The following is a 14,967-nucleotide window of genomic DNA, read 5'->3' on the forward strand; positions in this document are numbered from 1 at the left end:
ACTAACTACTATATGTGTATAAAATACATGTATACTTGTATAAATTTATTTTTAATTTTGTTTAAACTTTACATGTTTTAGCAAAGGGTTCACAACGAAAGATTAAACAATTCAATTAAAAATACAAGTAAAATCTTGACAGAATAAAAGCATAGTAAATTAGAGCGTTTTTATTTTTTTAAGCTGTTTTGTACAGCTTCAAAACTGATAGTTTATATGGTTTGCGTTGTTATCAGTGTTGTGAAAATATTATATTTTTAAAATAAACGACTGTTTGTTGGTAACGTCGGCAAAAACATTTAAAATTATCTAACGTTATCTAAATAGATATAACTAAAAATAAACAATAGGTTAAAAAATATGCAAAGCTTTTTATTGGACTTCAAATGAATAATATGTGCAATAAAAATAGTTTTCAGTTTGTAAGTGACTTGTTTGTTATAAAGAGCTTATCAGAGGTAATAAGACATGTGGTAAATAAATTATATTTATGAGCTATTTTAAACAGCTATAAAAGCTATCAAAAATAAATTAAAGATGCTGTTATATAGTTTGTGAAGTATTCATTATAAAATTATAACACAATAAACTCAAGGTAATTTATAGGTGAGGTCAGTAGAAATTATTAACAACATGTAATGTTTCGTAAAAAAAGCTAATTGACAATAAATTACGTTAAATTTTGTTAAACAAGTAAAAACTTTAAAAATAATTTTAAAGTGAACATATTAATGATGTAGTAATATTCAAGGCGTCATTGTTTTAGTTTAAATACATTCTGGTTTTTTGTGGTTTTTGGCTGTTTCTAATTTAGTTAATGTTCTCATAAAAACCATAACTATTATTAATTAAACTTTAGAAACTCTTTTTGTTAATGTTTTATTATTTGTTTGGTATGCTCAAATATATGTTAGTTGGTTACATTATTTATTATTTTTACTCAAACTTTCATGCTTATTAAAACTTTAATCAAAATATTTCTTACTTATAGCTGGCATTTTTGTTTTTTAGATCAATTACAACATAAATCAGTCTTTATTTTAATTTTTAAAATAACTTATTACAGATAAAATTTATCACGTAGTTAGTGAGTTAGAGTTAATTGTTTAAAAAATAATAGTAACTGTTATTGAATTTTCCATACTATCTTAAAGTATTTAAACTATTTAAGCTTATTTAGCTGCTATAAAAGTAAAAAGTTTACTTGAAAATTTGTGATAAAATTATATAGTTTAATAGTTTATGTATAAAAATTATAATATTGCATGATACAATGAACAACTAAAGAGAAGACTAAAAATACTGTTAAAACTTGAACAAGTACTAAATCATGACTAAAGTTCAATATTTTAAGCTAAACGTTTAAATATTAGTTATAACTTTTTAAAAGGTTGGGTTAAATTTTAAAATTCTAGTAGGAGAAAAATGTGTTTTTAATTATGTCTTAAATTTATACAATAGTTTGATCATAATAAAGTAGGCTTAAAAATCCCTATACTAATGCACCTTGTCCATAGTATTAATTCATATTGTAGAGACTCTTTAATTTGTTTTAACTACACATTTCACATTTTAATTCAGTTATTTTAAACTTTGTTAATTTAATATTTAATTCTTTGAAAATCTATGTAACATATATTAAAATCGAAAATATAACAAAAATAAATTTATATTTAAAAATTCTTCAGTGCTTGATTTATTTTCCCATGGTAAAACTTTATCACAAGGTTTACAAATTTTAATATAATAGTCCTAGGTACGTATGAACTTTAAATCACAATTTGTCTATATAAACGTAAATATATAAAGCGTCTTAAACATTTTAGCTTCATTATCGTTTTTAATTTTTACCAGAATCTTGTTTGGTAACAAAAACTTTAGTTGTCACATTTTTTATATAAACATTTTTCTAAATTTATAATTGACAAAATGACTTATAATTACTTAATTTACTTTAATGAAACCGAATCATTCAGAAAATAATTTTGTAGATTTATACAATGTTTACCTATAATTATACAGAAAAAATGAATTACTTAAAGTTTAATCATTAACTACTGAAGAAGTAGTGTAAAGAATAAAAAAACAAGGTGAAACATTTATTCAGAAAAATATGTTATTAAAAATGTTTATGACATTAAAACTTATCTCTAAGTAAAATCTCAATTTTGTTTTTGCGTACTTAACGCATATTATTACTTTTTAAGATAAATATAGGTATACAATATTTCTTTACTTTTTTTATTTATTTGGTTCTCTTTACCAAAAATTTTAACCATCATATGTCTGTCAACAAAAATACAAGGTATAATTATTTACATGGAAACTTTATAAAATTTTACATTAGCTTAAAATGATTAATTTTTATTTTTAAAAAGAAGTCTTTTAATAAATACAGCTGAGCAACTTTCTATTTACTTACTTTAAATTGAAAAAATATAAAGCAATCTATTTTACAACTAATCATTATTATCGAAATAAAGTTTAAACAAGTTTCATTATTAATTTGCAACAAAAACTGTATATCTTTATAAAACGAAAACTAACTCAGTTATTGTTCAAAATTGTATACTTTTTTGATTTGTTTTAATCAACTTTAAAGAAGAACACTTATTCTAAGATTCTGTATACATGATTAAGTAACTTACAACTTTAAAATAGTTTTTGTAACTTAGTCGGAATTTAAACTTATTGATAATTAATTATATAAACACAAGAACTTATTTTACTATGTAATACTATAACAATTGTCCAAAAAACAACTGTTTAAATTTTATTGCGTAACTATTTTAAAACTTAAATTTTCTGTTTCTCACTACGTAATAAATTCATAACACAAATTATATAATTAAAATACATTATACAAGTTTGTTAGACTGGCATAAACTATCTTCATCGGTTATTTGAAATTTAACCAGAATATGTCTGGCAGCCATTATAAAGTTTTTATTGTAAAAAATATACATCGAAAATTTACTAATCAAAGTATTTAATAGTCGTTGTATTGAAGGAACTTTATTTAAAAGTAACAGTTAAGCAAGTTTTATTTTTGTTTATTTTTTATTTCATGCATGTTGTATAAATACTAAAAATCAGTTTGTTGTATATTTGTAAATATAAACAACATTTATAAATTAAAACTTGAACAGTTATAATTAAAATATGAGCAATGAAACAAATTTCTTTGTTAATAAAACCAATATCTATTACACAATCTATTTTTGGTCATTGTTACCAGTAAAAAAAATTTGCTTCAAAATGGAAAAACTTTTTGTATCTTTAAACTGTCTTCTGCTATTAAATTTATTATTATTATTTCATTATACAGTTATTGGTTAAAAATTGTTATAATAGTATATAATTTTTGTTTACCCTAAGTCATCTATCGTAGGGTAAATGTCAGATTTGTATAAGCGCAGAAAACTGCCCGAGGGGGCTAAATTGCACGAAGATACTTTTGCACGAAGACACTTTTGCCCGTAGACACTTTTGCAGAAAAGGTTACTTAAATAAGCAATTGAATACTTATCTAAAAGACAATAAAAGGTTTTAATATTTTTAAAAGTATTTAAAACGCACTAACACTCGCTTTTGTACAGAATATAGTTCAATAATAATACATTTAGTTTATAAAAAACGAACATTTATGTAAGTAAAATTAATTTGGTGCACGACAATTTAAACTCAGACAATTCAATTAAAAATAAGGGGCATAACTTAAAAAGTATTGCATATTTTTTAAAAGTAAAAATTGTACTTGTAGGCCTTCTTGGTATCTACAAGATATTTTTTGTTTACTTTTCTTTAGTTTTAAATATCATTCAGATATGGATAACATATATTTCTTTCTTTTTTTGAATAAACAAATTAAAAGTAAATCACATCAAGTTATTAATTATTATTTCATAATAACTTGATCATACAATATCTTTATTTTAAGCAGCATCACTTAAGTTTTTCACACTAACTTTTCACGCTTTTGAATGGTCAAGATCAAAGTTACTTTTACTAAACTTAAATTAAAGCATACTTACAATACTTAAACAAAAACACAATTGTCTAATCTTTATATTACTGTAAAGAAGGTTTTGGTAGCCTATGTTTGAAAGTAGAAATATTTTAGTGTGTAATAAATTACTTAGCTACAAATAGTTTTAATTGATGTAGTGTAAATATAAATTAATCACACACATATAAAACCCAATAACTTAAGTGCTACGTACTACTTATAAAGTAAGTTAAGAGCTACTATTGCTACGAAATATTTACTTTTTATTACTCATAAAATTTCATTTTAATATAGTATAGTTTTTGTTGTTAAGCTGAAATCTTAAAATGTTTTACTATTTAAAGCAAAATATAACAAAGTAAATAAATTGAAAAATCTAAACGTTAAAAATTAAAAATATGTCCAACAGTCTTGATAACTAAACATTAAAATCCGAATAACGTATATAAAAATCATACCATAACTTGGTTATAACTAGGTAAGTATAAATGAGTTTTATAAACTTGATTAGTAGTTAAATCCGAGTGAACAAAATTTCAACCAGCATATGACTGGCAGCAAAAATTTAAGTGTGACTTATTTAAAAAACAATGCTAAAAAATATATTTGTCCTAAACTAATTAACTTTGATATATTAATCTGAACTTTCAAATAACTTTAGTATAATTGTTTTTGACTTTTAGTAATAAACTAAAAAAAAGTTTTTGATTTTTATTGGTCTGAAATAATTAAAAAAAATGTTTTGTATATACACTTAATTTTTTTTTATCAAACAGATTTTAAATAAATTTTGAATGAATTAATCAGTTACTTAAAACAATTTTTAAGTTAAGAATTTTAATAATATTTATTATAGTTACTAATTTATTAGTATGTTTGTTAAAAATTTCAATACTTTTTAACTACTTTGACTAATAATATTTCTTTGCAGTTTGTAAAAGTACCTTATTAAGCTTCAAAATTCGCGTTCTAATTATCTGTATATTTTGAAAAAAAGCATTTTACTATAAATTTTCGAAAATGCAAAAATTCTTAAAACAGTGAAATAAATCAGAATTTTTCAATTTCTTTAAATTATGTTTTAAAAAACTTAAGCTTTACTGACAAATATATGACATAGAAATATCTCAAATGCGAACAACTGGTTAAATATGTTGTTTATAATATAACTAAATGATTATATTATATATAGTATGTACTATTTTAAACTAATCATTATTACTATATTATATCTACAACATTCTTTTAAAAACTTCATATATATATATATATATATATATATATTATGTTTTATTTTTGTACTTTTATGATAAAATTAATTAGACGCTTTACAAACATATTAGAAAAACAACTAGATTTTGCTAGAAAGCGTACGTTGAAAAAAGTAAGCCTTTTTAGTTTAAAATATTCAGTTTTTAAAATATAAAATGTAATTTATAAGGATGAACCTTAACTTTAACAACAAAAAAAAAAACGACCAGAGTATTACTTTTTCAACAACAAGATGAATTTAGTATTATTTTTTTGTTACTGAAAAAAAGAATTAGCAAAGGCAAATAAAAGCAAGTTGTACGAACTTCATATCTTATAAAACGGACATTCTCTCAAAACTCATATAATTTTTTTCTCAAACATAGTTTAGTTATTTATCTTAAACTAAGTTTTAGATTTAATTTACATGATTTAATAATAAAGTTCGGATACAATTTAGTTGAACTGTAAACTTTTTTATAATTAATTATTATTTATGCTTTTAAAAAAGTAAGCCACCAAAATCAGGTAAAAATTTCTTTCCAAAACAATTTGTTTGTTAAAATTTACTGAGTGTTTAAGTTTTTTATTAAAGTTATGTCTATTATTTTAAAAATTTGTACTACAACTAGCTTTTCAAAAGTTTTCTTATTAATAATTGACTTTGCTTAATATACTTAATATAAAATTTTGTCTCGAAAAGTTAATAGTATTTTGATATTTTTAAAAAAACAATTCAGTTAATAGTTTAAAATTAATTGTTCGTAATGAATTAAAAATATATCTCTGATTAAATTGTTTTATTGATAAGAAAACTGTTATTTATTAAAGCTCTATCTACTTTAAGCATTATGAGAATGTGAAACAAACTTGGGAATGTTAATTATTTATATTATGGTGTTTGAAGAAAACGAATATATATTTTGTTTTACATTTAATTTTTTTAATTCATCATGTATTATAGCGACGTTGTTCGTGACAACGTTCTAAACATTAACAGTTTTTATCATCCACATCAACGAATTGACTGCAAAATGAATAAATTTTATAAATAAAACCTTGATTCGAACGTTTGTGTGTAGAAAAGTGACGTCACTAAACGCTTTTAAAAGTTGTTGGTATCTTTTATATTGTCTAAACTTTACTGTTTAGATATTTAACTTATTCACGGATGCACAAAAAATATTTGTAATAAAATGTATTAAAGTTGATGTTGAACTCATTTTATAATGTTTAAGATGTTTATACTCATTTTATATTGAAATCACTGTTTTTTGAGTAAAATATGTAATTATTATTAAACTAAATGTTTTTTAAATTTTGTAAAAAATGTAAGTATAAATAAATGGTTTTCATTTTAAATTTTATGTTTTTAAAAAAGTTTAATTAAAAAACAAAACCATCTCAAACTTCAAAAAATATATTAAACTTTTGTTGAATAGGTTTTGTATTCTTTCAAATTAAAATGTTTTGTAAAGATAACACTGTTTTATATTAAAAAAAAAAAATTAAAAACAACCAAAAGTACGCGAAGTACTTAAAAAAAAAGATTTAGTTTTGCTTATTTGCTTATCATTAAAGTAGGTATGAAAAAGTTATGTTATAGTTTGAGGAAAGATGTTATAATGCTTATTTGTAAAATTTAAATTTGTCGCAAACTCTAATTCAATAAAACTAAAACACGTAAATGCGTCTTAATTAATTTTTTTTTAACTTATTGTTCTGTCGCATCTAAATTTTTTTGTAATTTTAGTTATAAGACTTATTGAAATCTAAAAGTTATAGAACAGCGGCACTTAACCTGTTTCCATGTTTTTCCTCTATTTTGGAGGTACTTACCAAATTTTCTCAAATATACAAAACTGTTTTTAAATTTAAGAAAAAAAAAACAAGTTTGTTTTCAACTTTAAGATTTTTGAATATAAAAAGTAGCAACACTTAAAAGTTTATTTAAAATTAAAAAATAACAGTTAAATACTAGTTTAAAATTTTAGAAGAGTATTAATAAACATTAATTTTCTAAGTTTGTAAAAAAAGAAAGCTGCCTCTAATACAAAGAAATTTACCCTAGGTTAAAATCGCTGTTATAGATGATAAGTACTTATAACCGAAAAGTTATTACTTACTTAATTTTATGTAAAATTTATCTTATTTTAATACAAAATCCAAAAAAAAAGTAATTATATTAGTTATAACATTAAAATTTAATATTTTTCTAACAAAATTGACTTTTGCTGATACATAAATGTTTGTTTTTTATCAATATTAATTTGTAAAAGCTTTATTACATTGTACATATTTGTTTATTATTTATTTACTTATTTAAACAGTTACTTTAAAAAATGTTATGTGTAAATAATAATAGTATATTTTAAACTTTTTAGAAAATAATAATTATCTGTAGGTTGTAACTTTGTCAACCATAACGCATACAATTGTATTTTATACAAAAGTTTGTCAATACTTTTAAACTAAATTGTTCCAAGCATAACAAGCAATTTGCAATCTAAAGCTGTGACGTCTTAAAGTTAAAGATGATCAAGTTGCTCGCTGCGATTTTGTACTTATCCGATAGCCAACTTGTTATTTTAGATCTACTGGTTGCCATAAATTTTGATAGCTACTACAATAGTGGCTAACAATTAAGAGTTCATGTCTTGTATACTAAAATGGTCTAAAAATCTTATTTTCCTAATACTATAATTTTTTCGTATTTAAACTAAAACATTTTTTAGCTTATATTTGTAGTTTTTTATAATCAATATTGTTTTTTAATTTTTTAGAATTGTTGTAATGTAAACAATAAGTATCATAACTTTCTTCAATCAAGATTATGCAGTATACTTGACAGCTTTTTAAAATATTGAAACATACAAATTTTAAATTTTACCTTAAAAAAAAATTTTTTGTTAAGTTTTTTAATGGAGTTATGTGTATTTCGTTGTACGTACATTATATTTGCATCAGCTTGATAAATGCTGTTTAAATTTGCATTTGTATAAAATAAGTAGTTTTTGACAGTATACATTAGTTGATAACAATTTAAATTTCCTTCTAACTTACTTTTAACTCTTAGTTTATTTATTGCACTACTTGTTTGAAGTGTTAAAGTTATCGTTGTTTTTTTTATTAACTACATTTTTTCAAAAGTCTCAAAATTGTTATAAAAGTTAAAATTTGATTTTTGGTTCTATACTCAGCAAATATTCACAATTTAGTTGTAAATACTTATAATTTTCAAAACTTTTTTTATGAAAGTTTATTTGTTAACGTTTAGAAAAACTTAACAATAAAGATTAATTTCTCAATTCTTAAATATAATAACTTTTAATAAAAGTTGCTATTGGTAGAATGGTGAGCCGAAGCCACCTGTTAACTCTTTTTAAGTTGAGTATTATTTAATCAATTATTATGTTTATGTATTCTTTATAGTGTGTGTTTACTTTGTTTATATTAAATTGTGTAATAAATTGTAAAACTTATTGAACAGTACTTAGGTAATTATCACAAAGAAATACTATATATAATGTACTTAGCAAGGTTAGCTTTTTATAGTAATACTATGATTATATAATGCGTCCTCAGGTCCTCTATCACTATAACACTAGTTGTGCAACTATCTAACAAACATAATTTATCTGAAACAAATACTATTTTTGTCTGTATTTTTGATTAAATTGTACAAACTTTTTGAAATTGTACTAACTGTAAGTTTTGGAAACACTCATTAGTAAGACAATTCCAAATTGAGAGTTTTTATTCTATACAGTGTTTCATGCAAATGCAATGATCACGATTTAAAAACTCTTTTTTTTTATCGTCATCATTTTATTTCCATGAAACACTTATAGAAAAAAATCTTCAATACATTTATTGAACAACATGTATGCACAATTCTAAGTTTTATTTACCGTTTGCGTCGTTTTCTTTAAATATTGATCAAACATGACTGGAAACAAAAGAAGATATATATCGGTTTTATGAAAAAAAATAAAAGTTTAATTTAAAAACATTATTCAGAGTTTAGAAAAAACTTTATTAAAATGAAATGCATAATTTTTTAGATGTACAAAATTTTATAGTCATCTAAATAATTTTTTTTAAGATGAAAAACTATTTAGTTTTATTTAGTGATTAATTAAAATCTTAAACATTAGCCTCAATGATGTGGAAAAATAACTAAGTAAAAGTTAAATTAAAAAAAAAAAAACATTTTTTAAAATTCTTAGTTTATAAAAATCACTACTAGAATGATTTTGTTACCAGACATGTTCAGGTTAAACTTCATCAGACGCGGAGTAAACAAAAACTTGTAATGAATATGTATCTGCTTTAAAATTGTTTTGTTGTTAAATTAATTCATTACGTACTTAGGAGTACAAGTTTACCTGTTTAGATATGTCATTATTAGAATTTAAGTCATTGTAGAAACTTTTTATTGTGTTATTTAATTGGTACGATAACTATATCACAAACTTTGTTAAAATAATTCATTGTACAAAACTTAAAATTACTGTTTTGTTTTTAAATTGTGTTTAAAAACTCTAAAAACTGCTATTTCGATATGAACACAATTATGCCAATATTAATTAAATATATAGAAACAAACTGTATTAACACTTGTGTGTAAACTCTTTTAAATAATTTAATTTAATTATGGCGATACAAAACTAATTATTACTAAACATCTATTACATCTATTATTACTTTAAAGTCTAATATAAAACTCAAAAAAACAAAGACTTCATATCATATCTTATAAACTCTATATAATATAAATATTGTTTATGAAAAATATTTGATTAATAAAAAACTTGAAAATTTAAACTTTTTTAATGATTAAATAAAATAATTTTTCGGTTTATTTTTTAAAATAAATAAGTACTAATAACAAACTGTATTTAAATATACATTCTATTTTTCTAACGTGTATAAATACAAGTTGATATTAGAAACTTTGTAAATCCAGTAAATAGGTACTAGTAATATTTAAGGTAACTTTTATAGTAATTAGAGCTTTTGTAAATCCAGAATTGCTTATAAAACAAACAACAAACAGTTTGTATGACTTCATCTAATAGCTAACAAACGAGAGCTTAAACAACTTATATAAATTTAATCTTTTGAAATCGCTTTAATAGTTATTCCAATAAATGAGTATTTGAAACTTGTATAAGTGTTTTGGATTTTTACAACTTTAATACTGAAGTATATAACTGTACGATCTCTAACTGACTTTAACAACCAAAATGTTAGCAAAAGTTAGAGACGAGGAATGAAATAATTCTATAAGCAAGTAACATGAATTGTGAAGATATATAAATACTTTTAGAAATAATTACAAAACAAAAAGTAATATTAGTCAGACAAAGCACAAAATTTGTAAAATTAAGTTACAGGTGGTAATATCGAATAATAAAATTTTCTGTAACATGTCATATTTATTAAAAGCTTAGTAGTTACAAAGATTAACTTAAGTTTGTCCTAAGCAAAAATTTAAATGCCTTAATTTTTACCTTTGTAACAAAAATGCATCCTTCTCTCTTTTTTGTTTATAAAATCAACATCCTCATTACTACATCCTCATTACTACCACTAAAGTTTTTAATTAAATCTCTACTAATAGTAAAAAGACTTAGGGAGTTTAATCTAGACTTACATGTAGTATTTCATAAATACGTTTTTATTCTATTTAAAGATAAAAATGTCTTTTCATCTTCAGTTGAACATATAAGTATAGTTATCAAAATTTCTACAAGTTTTTTAATTTCACTAAAACTATTAGAAAAAAAATTAATCTTTATGTACAGCAGAGTTTTTATATACCCTCCTTTGTGCAGTTCTTGTCGATTGTAAATAAACATTAGGTTACTTAGCTTTTTACAATCTACAACAGGTTAAAGTTGTACACTGCTTCGATAAGGTCACAAGAAAAAAATTTAAATAAAAAGAAAACGAACTTTTTGGAAACAACTTGGATATTCTTAGGTGTCTTGAAAAATTAAATCTTTTAGCAAAATTTACCCTTACACTGTCACAACTTCTTTTGTCTGTAATTATCTGTAATGATAGAATTACGAACTCTAGTAACAGCATTTTGAAAAATTTTCACATGCCGTTCAACTGTTTGCATAGTTGGTTTTGTGCTTTGCATTACACAGAACACCTACTTCAGGCATAATCATAAAAGACGTTTTCTATGTGTTCAATGCATATCAACTACTACTCTAGTTTTACGAAGATTGTGACTTTTTTCTGCATTAAAACAAAAAGATGCGAACTTTATGAATGATAGATTTTTTATTATAATATTTGTATCTAGAATAGTAAAATTTTTATATCTAATGAATTTCTATAATAGAAAATTTAGCTTTATTGCTTGGTACGATATTTTCAAAATAAATATCAAGGTTTATATTTCAAAACCTATAAAGAATTCATTTTTAAAGTTTTTATATACACATTACTAAATAACTTTCTAAAATAAGCTAAATATTTAAAAAAGCTTACCTAATAACATTGGTATAGCAAGAAATAAAAAAAATAACATGCGTATCAAAACAACTAATAAGCAATACTTAGTAACGGAGAGGATTGTTTTCAAAATTGGTACCTAAGTGGCAATTATTGAAAATGAGTTTGGGAAACTTTGTTTAGTTGCGCAATATAAATAATTAAGGTATAAATGAATTCAATATTTCAAAAATTTGAAAGTTTTTAATAATCTAACGAAAGATTATAGACTTTGACTTAAAAAATGTGAGCTACTCTTAAAAACGTTTTTTAGAAACAACCGTTTGATAACATTCTATTATTGTTTTAAAACGTACGTTAGATTTAACATATAAAATTATAAAAGAAGTTTTAGAAGTGACTGTACCGGTTTTAATGCAACATTAATACTAGTTTTATATGTTAAGAAAACTATTATGTTTATATAATTAATTTCAGTTTCGATCTAATTTTACTATATTTTTTGATAAACTTGATGTACATACTAACAAATACATAATTACAGTGCATTAGCTGTGTATAATTTTCGTTATATCTTTAATTAGTTTTAATTTTGCAAAAAGTTAAATTACTTTAGAACAAATAAGGGATTGTTGATAAATTTATATATAGAAGTTAACATGCCTACATACATTTGCTTAAACTATTTTAATAATATTTTGACATAATAAGATTAGGATAACTCTTAGTACAAAAAAAAGAGTACAAATCGAAATCTTGTTCGATATTCAGTAATATAAAAGTAAAATTTCTTTCTAAAAAAATGAATTAATTATAATAAGCATTTTATTTATAGCTTTTGTCAATTTTTATTTGAAACAACCTACTTCAACATGACTTATTGTTAGAACTAACCAAAAAATTTAAAAATAATTATTTATAAACTGATGCCTTGTTACAACTATTAACTTGAATCAAACAATAAAACAAAAACTAACTAATGATATGTAAATCAAGTAATGAAGCCGCTAAACTGAAGTCAAAAACAAGTAAATTAATACCTGAAAACTAATTTAACGATAGTTGATAAAACTTTGTATTATGTAATCAAATTTAAAATCTAAATAGAAATAGTTTGTAGTAGAAGTTTTCTTTTATTGCCAGACATATGCTGGTTAATACTCCTGGGAAGGGTTATACAACTTATAATAACTTGAATAGTATTTATGTCTGTTAATAAACTTTTAATTTATTATTTAACGTATAACACGTAAGCACAAATACAACTTGACCCAAAAAGATTATATAAAAATACTTTTGTCGTGGCAAAAGGCGATTGTAGGTTTTTTTGAAGAAAAATTACAAATACTAATTTTACAATTTACATTTAAGTATTAACAATATAATTTTTTAATAAACTTTCAGTCGATAGAAGTATATTATAAAGACTTGTTTTTTAAATTTTATATTATGATTTCATAAATTTAGAACTTTTATTATTTTGAATTATATTATCTATTGATAGCTTGTAGATATTGAATGTGTTTACGTTCAATTCTTTTGTTAAAATTAAATTTTTAATTTGTCTACATAATATAATATATATATTCAGACATGTTTAGTTAAAGAAGTTATTTTGAACCTACTTAAATTAAAAAAAGCTTTAAGGTCATTATAGTAATGTTATTGGTCAGTTATAATAAACTTTGAAAATAAGAACTTAAAAAATAATAAAATTAAACTAAATATTCAACTTTGAAACTTTACGACATTTGTAACAATTTTTTTATTTTTATTTTCAAAGGGGATTTTTTAAGTTAAAAAAAGTTTTGAAATCCCTGCCGTAACTTGATTAAAAATTCAGCACCAAAAAAACTGAATGAGTTTTGTGAGTTGATCCTTCCAGTTTGAATAAAAAGCCAACTGTTTTTGAGAAATTTTATAAAGATTTACCGAATTTCTTCTAGTTCTTTTCAAAGTACATGTTTTGAATTTATTTTTAGACAAAATATAATTAAAAAAAACATATTGTTTAATATTATATCATTATTGAAAAGATACTGTAAAGTTACATTACACTTGAGTTATAAATAAATAAAAAATTGATGATTTTAAAAACTATTTATATGAGATAGGCTGTTTTTTCAAATCAAAATTTCACTACCTAACAAATAAAATTATTTTAAAACTCTAGGGTTTTCCAGGTTTTTCCGTCTAAATTGTCAAATTCTAGGTTTTTTAAAGATTCAAAGTCTTTTGGCTTTGTAAATGGTCTGTTATGACTTAAATTAAGAATAAGTTCCATTTAAAGTTTTTTTTATATGAGTATAAAGATTCATATCTTTTTTAGAATATTGTTTCCAAATACTTTTGTTTGGCATTTCGTTATTATCAATATTTTACTTTGTTCAAATAGAATTTGAAATTAAGCTTTTTTGATCTGAAAAAGTTCAACGCTCCCAACATTGTTAAGTAAATAATAATAATTGTTTTCATTTGTGTTTTTTAAGTACTTACTTTTAAATGTTAATAACTACAGTAGAATAATTTAAATGAACATATGAATTTTTTTTTGCAATTCATTAAATATAATTTAAACCTTACTGCTTTTTTATAATCCTAAAATGTATTAAAAGTTTATAAAGCTTCTAATTCCCTTAAAATTAAATTTTAAGATATTTTTGTTAAATAAAGAGCAATACGACTTAATCATTAGAAAGCATTTTTACAAGCAGGATCGCAAGAATGCAAAAAAAAAAAAAGCGCTTTGTTTTGAGCGCTTCGTCGGAATTACGCCCAACTTTATTAGATCTCTTATACTTAAAATTCTAAATTAAATTGAATAAAAACTCCTCAAATTATATTTTACTTGTTAATTATATATAAATACGTTTCTTATTTAATTTAACAAAAAACTAAACACTTTGTCTTGTTTTATATATGACAAATTTATGTTTAGATTAAATGTTTAAATTATTTTTACTTAAGTTTAACGCTTTCAAATGATTCCAAGGTGTGATATATTATTTCAGACTAGTTCTAAATTCTATGATTTCAGAATGACTAATTTAGAAGCTGTTTAATATAAAATTTAGTTAAGTATCTAAACAGCTAACCTTGAAACAATTTTTTTTCTTGTAGTTAAATTTTGAAAAACATGTTATTCAAAATTTCAATGAAAATTAAATAACGACTTATTCTGCTAATGCATTTTATTAAAGCAAAATGTTAATAATGAAAAAAAAAATCAATCA

Source organism: Thalia democratica, chromosome 4, assembly GCF_965202585.1.
Source record: "Thalia democratica chromosome 4, ktThaDemo2.hap1.1, whole genome shotgun sequence".
In the NCBI taxonomy this organism is placed as follows: domain Eukaryota; kingdom Metazoa; phylum Chordata; class Thaliacea; order Salpida; family Salpidae; genus Thalia; species Thalia democratica.